The sequence below is a fragment of the Cervus elaphus genome, chromosome 20, assembly GCF_910594005.1.
Source record: "Cervus elaphus chromosome 20, mCerEla1.1, whole genome shotgun sequence".
NCBI classification, from domain to species: domain Eukaryota; kingdom Metazoa; phylum Chordata; class Mammalia; order Artiodactyla; family Cervidae; genus Cervus; species Cervus elaphus.
This window is the reverse complement of record NC_057834.1, coordinates 28,597,533-28,619,304: the sequence shown is the minus strand read 5'-3', so window position 1 is coordinate 28,619,304 and position 21,772 is coordinate 28,597,533.

Genomic DNA, 21,772 nt, shown 5'->3' with positions numbered 1-21,772 from the left:
GAATATATGTGTAAGAGATGTGGTATAAATTGTATTTCTCAGAGTCAAAGTAATTTGAAAGCCAATGCATTAAATTACACTTTTTCTACACTATATTAACCCCTTGAGGGTAGGGATTTAGTTTTGCTCACTACTGTAACTCAAGATCATAGCTGATCTTAAGATTTTTTTTTTTTTTGCTGAATATGGCTATTTTATAATCAAAATGTCATTCTATTATTAAATCTGTGGGTACAGGCAGAGTTTCATCTGAATGATGAAATGTTAATTATGAAATATATCTTCCAACTGGGAGGTGGAAATGGAAAGGAAGCTCAGGCCTGCTATAGGTATAGATTGAGGCTGTCTTCCCGTGGTATTGACCTTGAAGGAATTAAAATTTCCCAACTGGGCTGCTGGGCTGGGGAATTCACATGCCTGCATCTGTTTCTCAGAGTCAGGCTACTGGCTGGGAGGCATAGCATCAAGGTAAGGAAATGGAAAGTGCTGCTGACCATTTGAGGATAGACCATAAATATCTCAGAACAGTAGTGAACAAGAAAGGGCTTGACAGCCCTGAGAGCAAAGCTCCTGTACTTTATTAACTTGTCTATGTTTCTGCAATTCTTTTACTTTCTATGTTCTCTGTTATTTTCCATTGCGCTTCATCCAGTGTTGGAAATTTCCAGTTTTTTTTTAAAATCTGCTTTTAGAAAGCAAGGAAAAGGAAAGAAGAATTTGTTTTTCCTATTGTTAGTTTGCTATTGAAATAGCATCAATTGTTTTTATTTTCCTGTTATTTATCATGTTTTCATAAGAAATTTAGAAAATTCCAAAAACTTAAAAGAGACATAACAGTTATTAGAATTTTCATACTCAAGAGACCATTACTTTTAAATATTGGCATATTTATTTCTAGTTTTATTTTTATCTACTTACATGAAAATATTTTTGTGGAGTCATGCTCTACATATAGTTTTGTATTCTGCTTTTTTATCTCTTTATTTTGATTTTCAAGTTTTCCATGTATTTTCTTTTGACTTTAACAGTCCTTAATGAATATAGTTTTAATTGACTAGTATTTATTGAATAGTTGTACTACAACTCTTTTTTTTTTACAAATTCACTTATGTGTAACATATTGCTTTTGATTGTAAGATTTTGTCAATCTTTTTTTCATTTGTATACTTTTCCAGATAGATATCTAATAACACTGTCTTCTCTCTCCAGAAAAGAACCTCTACAAGATTTCCCCATCATATTTATATATTGGCATCTACCTGCCTTTTGCCTGTTAATATAGAACTGCCTTTATTCCTATTTTAGCCTCAAAGCTCCACTTGTGAACAAGCTTTCATCCTCTCTTGGCTACTCAAGGATATCACATTGGCAATTTCCCACTGCCCATTCCACATTATGCATTTTTCTCTCTCCTGCATTATTCTTATTTTCTTTTAACGAGTCTGGGAAATGTAATCGTTTCTATTTTGTAGACATGGGAAGTGAGATTATGATCTCATCCTGACTTTATCACTCTCTTTCTCTACTGCATTGTTTAGTTTTTGCTGTACATACAATTTAGAGACTTGATAATGTCCATTTATGTTGCTAAGAATGCTGTGGATTGGCTGAGAAGATCTTTTTTTCTAGGTCAGCTGGGCTGCTTTTTTCTGGGCTTACTAAAGCCTGTGCAGTCAGCTGGCAGGCAGATGGTGGCTGGATGATCCAGGATGGCTCCACTCATGTGTCGGCCTTTTCCAAAATAGTCTCTTACTTTCCAGAAGCTAGTTTGGACTTTTTCACATGGTAATAGTCTCAGAGTTCTGAACCAAGAAAGGTCACATCCCAAAACACAATAGCTTTCCAAGTTTCTGCTTGATTACATTTGTAAATATGCCATTTATCAAAATAATCCGTGATAAAATAGATGTTGTATGGGAAAATATAACTGTAAAATACATAGATGAAAGAAAGGGAGAGAGATTCTGACACACTATATTTACAGGACTGCACATATATAGACATTAGTACCTCAGTAACCTCCCTCAGAGATGTTATAAAAATATTTTAATATGTAATATTCTGAATGTTGTTTTTTTTCTTCCTCCTAAGAGGAGCGCCAAACTGTAGCAACCAGTTGACTGCAGATATATGAATGAGATTGCAAATCACAGCCAAATGTCTACAGAAACTATGACTTGTTATTAATATACAAGATCTATAATACTAATCATAACATCATTTACTGAATTTAGAAAGAGGAGCCCATAAGCACCAGTGAGAGCTGTTTCCTAAGATGGGGGATAAGGATTGACGGCAGATAATTTTTTAACAAATTTAATTGACTTCATATAGCATGAGCATTATGGAGCAGACAATGCATCTCAATCCCACATTAAGTTAGGTTTTGGTCAGTGTGTTAGTTGCTCAGTCGTGTCTGACTCTGTGCAATTCTGTGAACTGTGGCCCACCAGGCTCCTCCATCCGTGGAATTCTCCAGGCAAGAATTCTTGAGTGGGTTGCCATCCCCTTCTCCAGGGGATTTTCCTGACTCAGGGATAAAACGAGGGCCTTCTTCACTGCAAGCAGATTATTTGCCATCTGAGCCACTCGAGAAGCCCAGGTTTTTGTCAAGGCTTGTATAAATTAAAATCCTTTTCCCTAACCATTCAACTTCACAGGGCTCCCTTACTAGTTCAGGAGAGGACGAAGAGCAGATAAAATAAAGTATAGGTTATCTCAGGTGGCATTGCTTATTAAAAAAGAAACACACAGAGAAACAAAGCTGTAAATGTATATAATACTAAAAATTAAAAGGGAGAAACCTAGACAGTAAAGAATTTCTACCAGAAGGAGGAGGGTTAGGAGTTTAAATTTGGGCCCAACATATGGAATGGGGAGGTATTAAGAGATAAGGACCATCTGAAGTCAGGGAGCCTGATTCCTTCAGCTCTGTTTTACTTTCTCAAGATTACTTTGGCTATTTGGGGTCTTTTGTGTCTCCATACAAATTTTGAGCTTTTTGTTCTAGTTTTGTGAAAAACGCCATTGGTAATTTGATAGGGATTTCATTGAATCTGTAGATTGCCTTGGGTAGTAGAGTCATTTGATTCAATGACTGATTTGAATCAATCAGATACTGAATTTTCAGTATTTGAAACAATACTGATTTTTCCAATCCATGAACATGGTAAATCTTTCCATCTGTTTATGTCTTCTTCAATTTCTTTCATCAGCATCTTATAGTTTTCAGAGTATAGGTCTTTCATCTCCTTAGGTAGTTGTATTGCTAGCTTTTTTTTTTTTTTTAATGCGGTGATAAATGGAATTTTTTTAAAAATTTCCTTTCCTGATTTTTCATTGTTAGTGTATAGAAATGCAACTGATTTCTGTGTGTTAATTTTGCAACTTGCAACCTTATCAAATTGACTGATGGGCCCTTACCAAAACAGTATGGCATTGACATAAACATAGAAATATAGATCAATGGAAGAAGATAGAAAACCCAGAAAAAAGCCCATGCACTATGGTCAATTAATATATGACAAAGGAGATAAGACTATACAATGGTGGAAAGATAGTCTCTTCAACAAATGGTGCTGGGAAAGTGGACAGCTACACATTTAGAAATAAACAAACAAAAAAACTAGATCATTCTTTAATTCCATATACAAAAATAACCTAAAAATGGACTAAAGACCTAAATGTGGGCCTGGACACTATAAAACTGCTAGAGGAAAACATAGCAGAATACTCTCTGACACAAATTTCAACAATATCTTTTTTGATCTGTTTCCCAGAATAATGTAAATTAAAAAAAAAAAAAAAAGTAAACACATGAGACCTATTTAAACTCAAAAGGTTTTACACAGTAAAGGAAAAAATAAATAAAACAAAAAGGCAATCCACTGATTGGGAGGTAGTGTGAGCACTCTTTGTGGCATTGCGCTTCTTTGGGATTGAGTGAAAATTGATCTTTTCCAGTCCTCTGGCTACTACTGAGTTTTCCAAGTTTGCTGGCATATTGAGTGCAGCATTTGAACAGTATCATCTTTTTGGATTTGGAAATAGCTCAGCTGGAATTCCATCACTTCCACTGCTTCCTAAGACCCACTTGACTTCACACCCCAGGATGTCTTGCTCTAGGTGAGTGACCATGGCTGTGCTGTGTTTAGTCACTCAGTCATGTCTGACTCTTTGTGAACCCATGGACTGTAGCCCACCAGTCTCTTCTCTCCATGAGGATTCTCCAGCCAACAATACTTGAGTGGGTTGCCATGCCCTCCTTCAGGAGATATCCCCAACTCAGGGATAAAGCCCAGGTCTCCTGCACTGCAGGTGGATTCTTTACTATCTAAGCCACCAGGGAAGCCCAAGAATTGTGGAGTGGGGAGCCTATCCCTTCTCCAGGGCATCTTCCCAACCAAGGAATTGAACTGGGCTCTTCTGAATTGCAGGTGGATATGGCCAATAAGGGATTAGTCTCCAAAATTTACAAATAGTTCATGATGCTTAATAGCATCAAAACAAACAAACTACTCAAAAAATGGACAAAAGACCTCAATAGACATTTCTCCAAAGAAGACATACGAAGGCTAATAGGCACATGAAAAGATATTTAACATTGTCAATTATTAAAGGAAAACAAATCAAAACTACAATGAGGTATCACCTCACATCAGCCAGAATCAGTCAGTTGTCACTCTGTCATGTCTGACTCTTTGAGACCCCATGGACTGCAGCACGCCAGGCTTCCCTGTCCATCACCAACTCCCGGAGCTTTCTCAAACTCATGTCCGTTGAGTCGGTGATGCCATCCAACCATCTCATCCTCTGTTATCCTCTTTTCCTCCTGCCCTCAATCATTCCCAGCATCAGGGTCTTTTCAAATAAGGCAGTTCTTCGCATCAGGTAGCCAAAGTATTGGAGTTTTAGCTTCAGCATCAGTCCTTCCAATGAATATTCAGGACTGATTTCCTTTAGGATAGACTGGTTGGATCTCCTTGCAATCCAAGGGACTCTCAAGAGTCTTCTCCAACACCACAGTTCAAAAGCATCAATTCTTCAGTGCTCAGCTTTCTTTATAGTCCAACTCACATCCATCCATGGCTACTGGAAAAAACCATAGCTTTGACTAGATGGATCTTTGTTGTCAAAGTAATGTCTCTGCTTTTAAATATGCTATCTAGGTTGGTCATAACTTTTATTTCAAGGAGTAAACGTCTTTTAATTTCATGGCTGCAGTCACCATCCACAGTGATTTTGGAGCCCCCCACAAATAAAGTCTGTCACTACTTCCATTATTTCCCCATCTCTTTGCCATGAAATGTTGGGACCAGATGCCATGATCTTAGTTTTCTGAATGTTGAGTTTTAACCTAACTTTTTCACTCTCCTCTTTCACTTTCAAGAGGCTCTTTAGTTCTTCATTTTCTGCCATATGGGTGGTGTCATCTGCATACCTGAGGTTATTGATATTTCTGCCAGCAATCTTGATTCCAGCTTGTGCTTCCTCCAGCCCAGCGTTTCTCATGATATACTCTGCATATAAGTTAAATAAGCAGGGTGACAAGATATAGCCTTGATGTACTCCTCTCCCTCTTTGGAGCCAGTCTGTTGTTCCATGTCCAGTTTTAACTGTTGCTTCCTGACCTGCATACAGGTTTCTCAGAAGAAAGGTCAGGTGGTCTGGTATTCCCATCTCTTTGGCTATCATCAAAAAATCCACAAACAATAAATGCTTGGAGAGGATGTGAAGAGAAGGAAACTCTCCTCCTCTCGTGATGGGAATGTAAATTGGTACAGCACTATGGAGAACAGTATGGAGGTTTCTTAAACAAACTAAAAATAGAGTTATCATAGGACCTGAAATCCTACTGCTGGACATATATCTGGAGAAAATCATGATCTGAAGAGATACATGAACCACAGTGTTCATTGCAACACTGTTTACAATAGCCAAGACATGGAAGCACCCTAAATGTCCATCAACAGGGGAATGAATAAGGAAGATGTGGTACATATATACAATGGAATATTACTCAACCATTAAAAAGCTATAATGCCATTTGCAGCAACATGGATAGACTTAGAGAGTGTCATGCTGAGTCAAGTAAGTCAGACAGAGAAATAGAAATATTGTATAACATCCCTTATATGTGGAATCTAAAAAAGAAATAATACAAATGAACTTACTTACAAAACAGACACACAGACTTAGAGACTATGCTTATGGTTGCAGAGGGGAAGGATGGGGTAAGAGATAGTTAGGGATTTGGGGATGGACATGTACACACTGCTCTATTTTAAATGAATAAACAACATGATCTGCTATATAGCACATGAAACTCTGCTCAATGTTGTGTGGCAGCCTGGATGGGATGGGAGCTTGAAGGAGAATGAATACATTTATATGTATGGCTGAATCCCTTCACTGTTCACCTGAAGCTATCACAACATAGGTTGTTAATCAGCTATACTCCAATACAAAATAAAATGTTTTAATAAAAAAAAATAATGTATTATAATCAAAGAATAATACTGGAAAAAAAAAAAAGAGAGAGAGAGAGATAAGAACAAAGTGTGACAAGGTCTGAACCATGGGCTCACATTGGGTCATGGAAAGAGTGGGACATATATAAGAAGAGGGACAGGGTAGATGTTTACTACTCATAATCCCTCAATAGGGCAAAAAAATTGGGAAGAGCTGTGTCTTTAAAACAATATTCAAGAGCTTCCTCATGGAGTCAGCTTTTTTTTCTCCACGATGAATATCTAACTGCACAGGGGCTTTCCACCATATTATGAAAGATACCCAGATGTTGAGTCATGCAGTGAAAAGTCCTTGTATCTTGGAGTCAAATGTACCTTTATTTGAATCTAGTTCTACTACTTGTTAGTTGTGTGACCTTGAATAATTTACTTTATACTCTGAGCTTGTTCCCTTTGCTAAGACATAGAAATAATAATACATTCTTTCTTAGATGATCATTAGGATTAAATAAGAAGACATATGTAAAGCACAACAAACAGATTAAGTATTTAATAAGTAGTATGATTATATTGTCAGATAACAAGGATTCAGTTTCTCTCAGTTACCTATTCTGTAGCTTAGATAAGTTACCAATGTCCCTAGACTTCAGTTTTCTTTTCTGTGTAATTTGGATACTGTTAATTTGTAAGGTTCAGAGAGTTCTGAGAGAGTCAATTTCTAGGCAGATTGATAAGAATTCCGAGGTCCCCGAGGAGGAGAAAGGGGTCTAGGGATCTTGAAGAGGAGATAGGGGTCTGGAATGCTCAAGGAGGAGGAAAGGGAAACTTTTTTTTTTTTTTTTTTCTCCTATATTCCTTAGTAAGGATTATATAACAACAGTGTATCCTGCTCAAGGACTGTTTCTTTTTCCTGAAAACCTTCTGACTAATCCTGATATCTTAGAATGTATATTATGGGAGTGGGTCTGGTAAGATCTCTCCTTTGTTAGTTCTAATCCTGTCATCTTAAAATGTAAATTGTGGGAGTGGGTTTGGTAAAATTTATACAACCTTGAGACATTATTCTGATTTATTGTAATAACCAATTTAAAAAGTATTTAAATACTTTGCTAACACTAGCAAGGGGGACACTCTCCGTCCCCCTTCTGATGTCTATGTGAAAAGCTTTCTCTCTCTCTCTTCATACTTTAATAAAATTCTGCTACACAGAAGCTCTTGAATGATCAAGCCTGGTCCCTGGTCCTGAAGTTAAATCTTCTTCGTAGACTACGAATCCCACACCGTTCACCGTAAGCTATCAGTTCCAAAAATCTTTTAAATTTGAATAGAAATACTGTAATTAAGGCATCACGGATTCAATGGACATGAGTTTGAGTGAGCTCCGGGAGATGGTGAAGGACAGTGAAGCCTTGTGACCTGCAGTCCTTGGGGTCACAGAGAGTTGAAAACAACTGAGCAACTGAACAACAAAAACATGCAGCACATCTTTTTCCTGTGTCATTGAGAAGGCTGGGAATTAACTATTAATGCATCTGTATTTTCCTTAGATTGTGGTGAATAATTTTACTTGAGACTAACTTTTGAACTTTGGTGAAGAAGGGGAGAGATGTCCAGCTGGAATATATTCCTCATGTACACTACCAGCCCTTGGTGAATATGCTAGAACACTTTGCACAGATGTCTCTTTGTTTCCAAACAGGAAACTAATTGCCTTTCTTGTTTCACTCTGAGAAGTTTTCCTATATTGCTCCACAAATGATGGGAGACATCTCTCAAAATTTGCAGAGCTTCTCCCACAGTGGTATCTTTGACCAGATGCCTCTCAAATGTCTCATATTTCAAGAGGCAACCTTCGTCTTTTAAGCTGAAAATCACTTTTTCCTATTATTTCTCAGTTGTTAACACATACACACAAATCGGACTGAGAAAGGGTGAGTGAGGAGGAAATGCTGTCAGGCTTCATGCTAATGCCAGGAATCTTCATTGTTGCTTGTAACTGGTGATGAAGGGATGGTGAAATCTGCCAGTCTCAGTCCAGGAGTCGGAAATACTCTCCCCACAGGATGTGTGTCTCAAGAGCATCAGCTACCCCCCAAGCGCAGCTTCCTCAGTGCCCCCTGCTGTTGTTTCCTTAGCAACCGAGCAGAGAGCTGGGCACATCCCTGAAAGTCCTGCGTAGTTGCTACGGAAACCCCAGGGCTTTCCTAATTAGAGCCAGGTTGAGCTGTAGCTAGTGAGGGTGGGCAGATTTTCTCCCTTTGAGAAAACCCTCCTTGAAAGGCAAATCAGAGCACCCTAAACCATTCACATTTTACCTCTCACCCAGGTGAGATAGGCAACTTTATTTGTCTCAAAAGCATTGGGTCTCCAGACATTGAAACAATTTTCAAAATTCTTGGTGTAACAGAGTTTCATAGCCAGAGAAAGTGTAGCTCCCCATATGTCCCAGGACAGACCTGGCATGGATATATTTGACAGTTTATCTAGTTATCTGATTTTCATTTGCTGTTGGGGGTAGCAACAGTAGGGGGATTATCAGAGAGCTAGCTGATTGATGAAGGAGATACAGTTTGAGGGGAAAACTAATTGTTCATACTCTTCACATTACAAGCAGACATGTGTAGACATTTATTCTTCTCAAAAAGTCAACAAGCTCTCTAATATAGAATCTTTTTATTTATTTATTTTTTTCAACAACATGGAGTCTCAATTTCCTTGGTCACTCAAGAAACTTGCTTCCATCATCTTAGATTATATTTTTGATCACGAGAACTACACTCTCAAGAGTACTTTCAACTTCCTGTGATTTTCTTCTTTTGCCCTTTTCCAGAAAAAACTCAAACTCTCCATTCACTTTAACAACTGGCACTCTTTAAGGAAAACCATATAAAATGTGGTTTGGAGTCACAACCAATCCATGGTCTCTGACATGAGCTGTGCCCTCTGCTTACTTGTCCCTGGTCAGTCCCCTTTCCCGTTTTCCTAAGAAACTGTTCTTAATCTTCACTCCTTTCTTCTCACTCCTGCTTTTCCATTCCTTTCTTCATGTTCAGCAGATGAGCTTTTGTACAATATCATCAGAGGCTTTAGGCAATCTGAAATAAACAGATTTGACCACTGAGCAACAACCTGCGAATTATCTAAAGAAGACCTACATACTCCCTCCCTCCAGTCCTCTTATCCTTCATCTTAAAACAAGATGTTTCACTCTTGCAACATTCTTCTGCACCCACACAGACATCATTTATTGACCACTTTGTCCTATATCTTCAACCTCTTCTTCAATACTGGCTCTGTCACCTCAGACTATTAACATATTAATCAAAAATAACATTAACATGAAAGAAAACCAGAAATTTCAACTCTCCCAGCTACCACCCATTGCTGTCCCTTTAGTCAAGCATTTTAAAATATATTCATTCAATTATCCATTCATGCAGTATATTTATCAAACCCTTACTCTGCACTATTCTGAGTACCCGGTTATATTGGTAAATATAACAAATAAAATTTCACATTCTCCATGGAGGCTACATTCTAGTGAAAAGACCTAAATAATAATCAGATAGTATGCTGCAGGGTGAAAATTGGTATGGTGAAAAATTAAAGCCTGGCAAAAGACAGCACAAGAGTGAAAATTTTTAAACAATTGCAATTCAAAATAACACCAAAAACATTAAATTCATGGGAATAGTTGTAATAAGACCTCTATCGAGAAAGACACATAGTATTATTGAGAAAAATAAATAACTTTGCCAAGTTCTTGTATTAGAAATTTAAATATTATATAACTGTTACTTCTCTTCAAATTGATCTTTACATTCAGTGCCACATTAATAAAATTTCTATTCAAAATGGAAAGGACCAAAAAGAGCCAAGACAATCATGAGGAAGAACAAAATTGGAAAACTTACAGAAATTAAGACTGTGAGATATTGGCATGAAAATGGACAAATCAATGCAATAAATGCAAATCAATGCAATTAAAAGGGAGCATAGACACACACCTATACATATTTGGTCACTTGATTTATAAGAAAAATGGTATTGAATAGCTGTGGAGAGAAATTAGGGGCTTCAGTCAATGCTGTGGGGCCAACTGGATATACAGATAGACTAGAAGGATAGATATTCATATTGATAAATAATTTAAAATTTCTGTTATACTGAAAGAGAGAGCATTAGAGAATTTTGAACAGAGAGGTGAGTTGATGTTACTCCTTTTTAAAGGACTTACTCTTGGTGCTGTCTTGACAGTAGAATGTGAGGAGTCAAATGTGGCAATGAGGAGATGACTTAGCAATGAAGAGAATGTTAGTGGTTAAATTCTAGTGAATGTGCAGCTAATGAGATTCACTAAAAAATTCTTAAGTGTGGGAGACAGAGAAGAGTCAAAGATGAACCCAATTTTTTTTTGATCCAAGTCAAATCAATCAAATAAATTTCAGACTTCTCTGACTATCCAGAAAACATCCTCACTGCTCTATGTGATATTAGCAACTTGCTCATTCTAAAAACATCCTGTTTATCTGTTACTGGTGATGCCCTTCCCTTCTGGCTCTTCTCTTACACCTCTAACTTCTGCCTTTCAAGTCCTCTCATAGCTCCCTGCTCTGCCTCATTTTTTCAGACCTTCATCCAGAGGAGTCTGACTTCAGACCACTGCTCTTCTTCTGTATGTATTCTGATCACAAATTAATCAACTCTGGTTTAATTAAAACCACATGCTTATGATTACCAAATATATTTGTGCACCTGGACATTCATTCAAACTTTAAAATTATATATGGTGTTTCCTGCTAGATATGTCATCAGATGTCTTCCTAAGCACATCATACTGAAAAATCCAAAACTAAACAATTTTATTCCACTTCACAGTGACAAGCAAGTCTTCCAGGTCTCAGTTCACCCAGTTACTTAATCCCCAAACTAGGGAGTCATCTGAGATTTCTTCTTGTCTATTACTTACTCAGCCCTAATAACTAAGGATTAAAAGTTTTACTTCCTAAATATGTCTTGAACCTATTCCCTCATATCGAATTTATGTTATTCTGACAATCCCTCCATGGTCTTTCATGCTGATGTAGTGTAATTGTTTTCTGATTGTAATTTTATATTCTTACCCTTGTAATACAATCTGCATAATATACATGGATGACTGACCCAAAAATTATGATCTTGTCATTCCTATGCTCAAAACCTTTTTTTTAAATAAAATTATATTTATAGCTTCATTGGATAACAAAGTACTAGGAAAAATTAAGACAAAATATTTAAGACCTCTACACTAAAAACTACAAAACACTACTAAAATAAATAAAGACCTAAACAAAGATCTATATATATCATGTTCAATAAGTGGAAGTATTATAAGATTTTATTCTCCCGGAACCTATTATCAATACCACACCATTCAAAATTACAATGAAAATTTTATGCAACACTTACATACAGATTATTTTTTAATTAATTAATTTAATTTAATTGGAAGATAATTGTTGTTGCTGTTGTTCAGCCACTAAGACATGTCAAACTCTTTGTGATCCCATGAACTATAGCATGGCAGCCTTCCCTGTCCTTTACTGTCTCCCAGAGTTTGTTCAAACTCTTGTCTGTTGAGTCAGTGGTGCCATCCAATCATCTCATCCTCTGTCACTCCCTCCTCCTCCTGCCTTCAATCCTTCCAAGTTTCAGGGTCTTTTCCAAAGAGTCAGTTCTTCTTATCAGGTGGGCAAAGTATTGGAGCTTCAGCTTTCACACCAGTCCTTCTGATGAATATTCAGGATTGATTTCCTTTAAGACTGACTGGTTTGATCTCCTTGCAGTCCAAGGGACTCTCAAGAGTCATATCGAGCACCACAGTTCAGAAGCATCAATTCTTCCTTGCTTAGTCTTCTTTATGATCCAACTCTCAGATCCATACAAGACTACTGGAAAAACCATAGCTTTGACTATATGGACATTTAGCCATAGTCAACAAAGTGAAGTCTCTGCTTTTTAATATGTTGTCTAGGCTTGTCATAGCCATTCTTCCAAGAAGCAAGCATCATTTAATTTCATGGTTGCAGACACAATCTCCAGTGACTTTTGAGTCCAAGAAAATGAAATCTGACACTGTCTTCACATTTTGCCCATCTATATGCCATGAAGCAATAGGACCAGATGCCATGATCTTCCTTTATTGAATGTTGAGTTTTAAGCCAGCTTATTCACTCTCCTCTTCCACCTTCATCAAGAAGCTCTTTAGTTCATCTTCACTTTCTGCCATTAAAGTGGTATCATTTACATATCTAAGGTTGTTGGTATTTCTCCAGGCAATCTTGATTTCAGCTTGTGATTCATCCACTCTGACATTTCTGATGATGTACTGTGCATAGGAGTTAAATAAACAGTGTGGAAATATATAGCCTTGATGTACTCCTTTCTGAATTGTAATGGCTTTTGCCATGCATAAATTGAATGGGCCATAGGTATATATGTGCTCTCCCCATCCTGAACCCCCTCCCACCTTCCTTCCCACCCTAGGACTCTAGGTTGTCCCAGAGCACTGACTTTGGGTGCTCTGCTTTATTGTTGTTGCTGTTGAGTCACTCAGTCCTGTTCCACTGTTTTTGACCCCATGGACTGCAGCACACCTGGCTTCTCTGTCCTTCACTATCTCCCAAAGTTTGCTCAAACTCATGTCCATTATGTTGATGATACCATTTAATCATCTCATCCTCTGTCCCCTGCTTCTCCTCCTCCCCTCAATCTTTCCCAGCATCAGCGTCTTTCCCAATGATTCAGCTCTTCTTATCAGGTGGACAAAGTATTGGAGCTTAAGCTTCAGCACCAGTCCTTCCAATATTCAAGTTTGATTTCCTTTAGGACTGACTGATATGATCTCCTTGCAGTCCAAGGGACTCTGAAGAGTCTTCTCCAGGACCGCAGTTTGAAAGCATCAATTATTCAGTGATCAGCCTAATTTATGGTCCAGCTCTTACATCTGTACATGACTACTGGGAAAACCATAATTTTGACTACATGGACATTTGTCAGCCATGTGATGTCTCTGTTTTTTAATATACTGTCTTCTCTTCAAAGGAGCAAATGTCCTTTAATTTCATAGCTGCAGTCACCATCCACAATGATTCTGGAGCCCAAGAAAATAAAGTCTATCACTGTTTCTATTGCTTCTACATCTATTTGCCATGAGGTGATGGGACCAGATCCCATGATCTTAGTTTTTTGAGTGTTGAGTTTTAAGTCAGCTTTTTCACTCTCCTCATTCAGCTTCATCAAGAGGCTCTTTAGTTCATCTTCACTTTTGCCATCTACATTTCTGAGGTTATTGATATTGATTTCTCCTGGCAGTCTTGATCGTATGTTGTGATTCATTCTGACCAGGATTTCACATGATGTACTGTGCATAGAAGTTAAATAAGCTGGGTGACAATATATAGCCTTGACATACTCCTTTTTGCAGCTTTGACCCAGGGCAGTGTTCCATGTCTGTTTTTAACTGTTGATTCTTGACCTGCATACAGGTTTCTCAGGAGGCAGGTATGGTGGGCTAGTACTCCATCTCTTTAAGAATTTTCCACAGTATGTTGTGAATCACAGTGTCAAAGTCTTTAGCATAGTCAATGAAGCAGAAGTAAATGTTTTTTCTAGAATTTCCTTGCTTTTTAATGTTGGCAATTTGATCTCTGGTTCTTCTGCCTTTCTAAAACCCTACTTATACATCTGAAACACCTAGCTTGATGTACTGTTGAAGCGTAAAATGAAGGATTTTGACCATTAGCTAGCTAACATGTGAAATGAGTGCAATTATGAGGTAGTTTGAACATTCTTTGGCATTGCCTTCTTTGGGATTGAATGAAAATTGATCTTTTCCAGTCCTCTGCCCACTACTGAGTTTTCCAAATTTGCTGGCATTTTGAGTGCAGCACTTGAACAGTATCATCTTTTAGGAATTGAAAATAGCTCAACTGGAATTCCATCACCTCCACTGCTTCCTAAGACCCACTTGACTTCACACCCCAGGATGTCTTGCTCTAGGCGAGTGACCATGGTTGTGCTGTGCTTAGTTACTCAGACATGTCTGACTCTTTGTGAACCCATGGACGGTAGCCCACCAGTCTCCTCTGTCCATGAGGACTCTCCAGCCAAGAATACTTGAGTGGGTTGCCATGCCCTCCTTCAGGAGATATTCCTAACTCAGGGATCAAATGAAAGTCTCTTGCACTGCAGGTGGATTCTTTACTGTCTGAGGAACCAAGGCAGCCCAAGAATTATGGTGTGTGTAGCCTATCCCTTCTCTAGGGGATCTTCCCAACCCAGGAATTGCACTGGGCTCTTCTTCATTACAGGTGGACTCTTTACCAGCTGAACTACTAGGGAAGCCCCCCATCATGGTTATCTGGGTCAATAGGACTTTTTGGTACAGTTTTGTGTATTCTTTCCACCTCTTCCCAATATCTTCTGCTTCTCCTAGGTCCAAATCATTTCTGTCTTTTATTGTGCCCATCTTTGTATGAATTTTCCCTTGGTATCTTTACTTTTCTTGAAGAGATCTCTAGTGTTTCCCATTCTGTTGTTTTCCTGTATTTCTTTGCATTGTTCACTTAAGAAGGCTTCATTTCCTCTCCTTGATCTTCTTCGGAACTTTACATCCAGACGGGTATATCTTTCCTTTTCTCCTTTGCCTTTCACTTCTCTTCTTTTCATAGCTGTTTGTAAGGCCTCCTCAGACAAACATTTTGCATTGTTGCATTTATTTTTTCTTGGGGATGGTTTTGGTCACTGCTTCCTATACAATGTTACAAACCTCTGTCCATAGTTCTTAAGGCACTCTAATCTGTCAGGTCTAATCCCTTTAATCTATTTGTCACTTCCACTGTATAATTGAAGGGATTTGATTTAGGTCATACTTTAATGGTCTAGTGGTTTTCCCTACTTTCTTCAACTTAAGTGAATTTTGCAATAATTCATGATCTGAGCCACAGTAACCCCCAAGGGTTTTGTTGTTGTGCTTTTTTTCTGTTGTTGTTGATTCTATAGATTTTCTCCATCTTCAGCTGCAAAGAATATAATCAATCTGATTTCATATTGACCATCTGGTAATGTCCATGTATAGAACTATCTCTGTGTTGTTGGAAGAAGATGTTTGCTATGGCCAATGCATTCTTTTGGCAAAACTCTGTTAGCCTTTGCCCTGCTTCATTTTGTACTCGAGGGCCAAACTTCCCTGTTACTCCAGGTATCTCTTGACTTCCTATTTTGCATTCCAGCCCCCTATGGTGAAAAGAACATCTTTTTTTTTTTTTTTTGGTGTTAGTTCTAGGTCTTCTACATAGTCTTGTACAGATTCTTAAATTTATATGAAATGCAACAAACCTAGAAGAGCAAAAAGGATTCTGAAAAAGATGAACTATTTTGGAGAATAAGCAGCTCCTGATTGCAAGACTCATACAAACCTACACTAATAAAAGAAACTTTGATCCTGATGTCAGGATAAGGAAATAGATCAATGGAACTGAAGATAAAGTCCACATAATGACCTACCCATTGGATAGGTTCAAGGCTGTGATTTTTCCAGTGGTCATGTATGGATGTGAGAGTTGGATATAAAGAAAACTGAGTGCCAAAGAGCTGACACTTTTGAACTGTGGTGTTGAAGAAGACTCTTGAGAGTCCCTTGGACTGCAAGGAGATCCAACCAGTCCATCCTACAGGAAATCAGTCCTGAGTGTTCATTGGAAGGACTGATGTTGAAGCTGAAACTCCAGTTCTTTGGCCACCTGATACAAAGAGCTTATTCATTGGAAAAGACCCTGATACTGGGAAAGATTGAGGGCAGGAGGAGAATGGGAAGACAGAGGATGAGACGGTTGGATGGCATCACCGACTCAATGGACAGGGGTTTAGGTGAACTCCAGGAATTGGTGATGGACAGAGAGGCCTGGCTTGCTGCAGCCCACGGGGTCACAAAATGTCGGACATGACTGAGTGACTGAACTGAACTGAACTGATTCACTGGATGTGGAAAATAAAATCATATTACATGTGCTGGAAAAACTAGCAAACAGATCTTCATTACTCATGAAAGTGAAAAATGTGAAAGTGTTACTCTCTCAGTTGTTTCTGACTCTTTGTGACCCCCATGCACCATATAGCCCACCAGGCTCCTCTGTCCATGGAATTCTCGCAGCAAGAATACTAAGAATACTGGAATGGGTAACCATTCTTCTCCAGGGGATCTTCTACACTCAGGTGTTGAACTCAGGTCTCCTGCACTGCAGGCAGGTTATTTACCTTCTGAGTCATCAGGAAACCCCTGCATTACTCATACTCCATGCAAAAATAAATTTAAAATAGCTCATATACAGGAAGATAAAATCTAAAATCCTAAAACCTCTAGTACAGTGATTAATCAGTTTTACTGTCTCTTCCCCCCAACCTTCCCCTCAGTAATCATAAATTCATTCTCTAAATCTGTGAGTCTGTTTCTGTTCATAAATAAGCTATTTGTATCATTTTTTTTTTACATTCCACATATCAGTGATATCATATGATGTTTGTTTTTCTCTGTCTGATTTCATTTAGTATGATAATATTGAGGTCCATCATGTTTTTGCAAATGACATTATTTCATTCTTTTTAATGACTGAGTAATATTTTATTTTATATATATATACATATATCTCCAGGTCATGGCTATTGTAATGTGCATGGCTAGTGCAATGAACGCTGGAGTGCATGAATCCTTTCAAACCATATTTCTCTCCAGAAATATGCCCAGGAGTGGGATTTCTGTATCACATGGTACCTCTGTTTTTTAAGGAATCTTCATACTGTTCTCCATAGTGTCTGTACCAATTTACATTCCCACCAACAGTGTAGAAAACCTTCCAATGGGTTTTTATCATTTAAAGGATAAAGCAGAAATTCTATAATCTGCCACTTAAGACCGTCTATAATTTGGTACCTGTTTACTCTCCAAAGTCTTTTCCACTTTCTGTCTTGAATTTTGTGCTTAATTACTGCAAAATTAAAGGTCTCCTACAAACTTGCTTACTTCCTTTTTTTTTTTTTTTTCCTATAAATGCAACTTCCTATATTTGCAAATCCCTTTCCCTTCTCTTTTCATTCACTACTCACTCACTAATTTCTTCTTATTCTTCTTTAGGACTCAAATCAAGTTTAGAATTTAAAATGATTTGAATTTGAAAAATAAAATAACTCCTCCATTTACTAGATAAATGATTTTTATGTCTCCACTATTTTCTTCATACATCTGGGATAATGAAACTTCAGAGTGTGGGTTTAAGGACTGAGATTAGATCTCTAAAATACTTATCTCACTGAGAGTCTATTAAATGCTACATTTTATTATTGCTAATCTTATTATTATCAAACTTCTAAAGGAGGGCTTCATTCAACTACCATGTTCAGAAAAGTATTCACATCCACACTCTAGGGTACATTAAAATTAAAGTGTGTGCATTGAATTTACTACATTACAATATATTGATACTTTTTATATACACCATTTTTCCTACCACCACATTACATAAATTTATGGGAAATGTGGCAGATACTGCTTGATAACCTATGATGTCTACTCTTCTTCCTTTACTATTTGAACTCTATATTTAACTGTGTATAATTCTTCCTGGAATATTTCTTGTTTCTTTCCTTTTATTCAAAAAATAATCTTAAAACTTAGTGGTTCAAAGCAATAATATAATTTCATTATCTCCTCATATTTTTATGAATAAGAAATTCAGGATGTGGCAATCAAGTCATTTGGCTCAGATCTTAAATGTGTTTTCAGCCAGCTAGATACAGAAAAGCATGGACTAAACATCTGATGAATTATACAAAAAAGATCTTCATGACCCAGATAACCAAAATGGTGTGATCACTCACCTAGAGGCAGACATCTTGGAATATGAAGTCAAGTGACCTAAGAAAGCATCACTATGAACAAAGGTGATGGAATTCCAGTTGAGCTATTTCAAATCCTAAAAGATGATGCTGTAAAAGTGCTGCACTCAATATGCCTGTAAATTTGGAAAATTCACCAGGGGCCACAGGACTGGAAAAAGTCAGTTTTCATTCCAATCTCAAAGGAGGACAATACCAAAAATGTTCAAACTATCACACAATTGCACTCATCTAACACACTAGCAAAGTAATGCTCAAAATTCTCCAAGCCAGACTTCAACAGTATGTGAATCATGTACTTCCAGATATTCAAAATGGATTTAGCAAAGGCAGAAGAACCAGAGACCAAATTGCCAATATCCATTGGATCATTGAAAAAGCAAGAGATTTCCAGAAAAATATCTACTTCTGCTTTATTGACTATGCCAAAGCTTTTACCGTGTGGGTCACAACAAACTGTGGAAAATTCCAAAAGAGGTGGGAATGCTAGACCACCTGACCTGCCTCCTGAGAAACTTATATGCAGGTCAAGAAGCAACCGTTAGAACTGGACATGGAACAGCAGACTGGTTCCAAATAGTGAAAGGAGTACATCAAGGCTGTATATTGTCACCCTGCTTATTTAAGTTATATGGAGAGTACCTCATGCACAATGCCGGACTGGATGAAGCACAAGCTGGAATCAAGATTGCCAGGAGAAATATCAATTACCTCAGATATGCAGATGACACCACCCTTATGGCAGAAAGCAAAGAAAAACTAAAAAGCATCTTAATGACAGTGAAAGAGAAGAGTAAAAATGTTGGCTTAAAGCTCAACATTCAAAAAACTAAGATCATGCCATCTGGTTTCATCACTTAATGGCAAATAGATGGGGAAACAATTGAAACAGTGAGAGACTTCATTTACTTGGGTTCCCAAATGACTGCAGATAGTTCATGAACCATGAAATTAAAAGAAGCTTTCTCCTTGGATGAAAAGCGATGACCAACTTAGACAGCTTATTAAAAAGCAGAGACGTTACTTTGCCACCAAAGGTCCGCCTAGTCAAAGCTATGGTTTTTCCAGTAGTCATGTATGTATGTGAGAGTTGGACTATAAAGAAAGCTGAGCACTGAAGAATTGATGCTTTTGAACTGTGGTGTTGGAGAAGACTCTTGAGAGTCCCTTGGACTGCAAGGAGAGCAAACCAATCAATCCTAAAGGAAATCAGTTCTGATTATTCACTGGAAGGACTGATTCTGAAGCCAAAACTCCAACACTTTGGCCACCTGATGAGAAGAACTGACTCACTGGAAAAGACTCTGATGCTGAGAAAGATTGAAGGCAGGAAGAGAAGGGGATGACAGAGGATGAGATGGTTGGATGGCATCACCGACCAGATGGACATGAGTTTGAGCAAGCTTTGGGAGTTGGTGATGGACAGGGAAGCTTGGAGTGCTGTAGTCCATGGGGTCGCAATGAGTCAGACATGACTGAGTGACTGAACTAAACTGAACTGAAACATTAGATGAGCAACTGAGAATGTCTCTCCTTATGTAGCTTCAGGGTCTTTTTCTGTGGCCTTATATGGTCTTTTTGGCCATGATCACAGGTCTCCGGACAATCAGATTGTTCTTTGATCCAAAATAAAGATTTACAGGAGAATCATTTGGATGCCCTATTGCTTATTATCCAGCCTCTTAGTGTTGCCAAACTCAGGTTTGGTGCCTCACCACTTGAAAGCCAATACTTGAGACAGGTGTTTTTTTGTTTGTTTTGTTTTGTTTTGGAAAATGAAAGGTTGCTTTATTCAGGAGACCAGCAACCTGAGGAGGAGGAAAACTAGTGTCCAAAAGCCAACTCCAAAGATTCTGCTTGACCAGAAAAGTTTTTAAAGGGAGAATCATTTGGGTAGGGGGTCTGAGACTTCTTTGAAGTAAGGGGGAGAAAATTGGAAGCTTCTTTGAGGAAGTACGGAAATAATCAGCATCTGCCATTGGGAAGGGAAGCTTTCAAAACATGATTTATTGTACTTTGTTGGATATTACAAGTTTTATATTTACCACTTTACTACGATATGTGTGAACAGTTACAAAATTGCCAGATATTTTCTTCAGGAATGTGTGTCCCAGTATATAGAAATTCATGTTGTGTCTGATTCTCATATTATCTCGGAATGGGGGTCTATATTCACTGTGAATCATAACTATCTCTAAAAGAGAGTAATGTTGATTAGGCTGGAGCAGATCTGAAGAGGCATTACATACAACCACCAAATCCAGCCTCTCCTGCAGAAAAACAATGGTCCTCTTTGCTTGTTCTTCCTGCTGGTGAGGATCTCCCAATCCATCCCATCCTCACTTCAAGCAGGAGTTTTTTTAAACAAGCACAAACCACATTTTTTCCACCCTAGTCCTTCTCTTTTGAATTTCTCTGCCAACCTCTGCTATAAGTTTCTTGGCCTCATCGTCAAATGTCTGTATCCTGACTTCAAGCCTCAAACTCTTCCTAGAGCTTACTTATCCTGCACACCATGTTACTTGATATCATCTATTCTCATCTTCTCTGATTCTTCATCCTCACTATAGCTTAGACTTGACACTGAAATTGTTCTCATAGCTTGTACTTGGCATCTCTAAAACCAATAATAAACTTCCAGTTTAGCCTCATTGTCTCTGGCTACTGGGAATCCATCCCTGTAACACTGAACATCAGGCAGCATTGAATTATCTTCTTTGATAGTCTCATTATGGGATTTCTCATGAGACCAAGATACAGTATATTACATTGTTTAAAAGCTAGACTCTAAGAAAACAAGCAACAACAACAACAACAACAAAGGCTAGGGCTCTATAGCCAGATGCCTGCAAAGGAATTTTTTTTTAAGAATTCTTTTTAACCTTGACCTTGTTGTTTACCTTTTCTATGCCTCAGTCTTCTCATCTGCAAAACAGTGATGATAATAAGATTAAATTCTAGGGTTTTAATATGAAATGAATAAAATTATATATATACACATGAACTATATCCATCAATAAGCATTCACTAATGTTACAATAATGTTAGTATTATAACCATTATTCCCCAGGTGGTATAATTGGACTCCTGACTGTTCAGAGGCTCATTGCTCATTTGAGTTTCAACCTTGATAACTGGATCCTAGTCTTATTTCTGTGTAACAGATTCTGTTGATAAACTGTAATTCCCCGAGTTTAATACCTTACTTTGAATTTATTCCTTTGTTTACCTCATATAATTTGTTGTCATATTATGGGCTCCTCAAACCCCTGTCAATGTCTAGGCCCTGCCAACTATGGTAGGCATAACTAGTTTGATTTTACAAATTCTATTCCCCATTGTTGTAGATTGGATGCCAGTAAATACATACT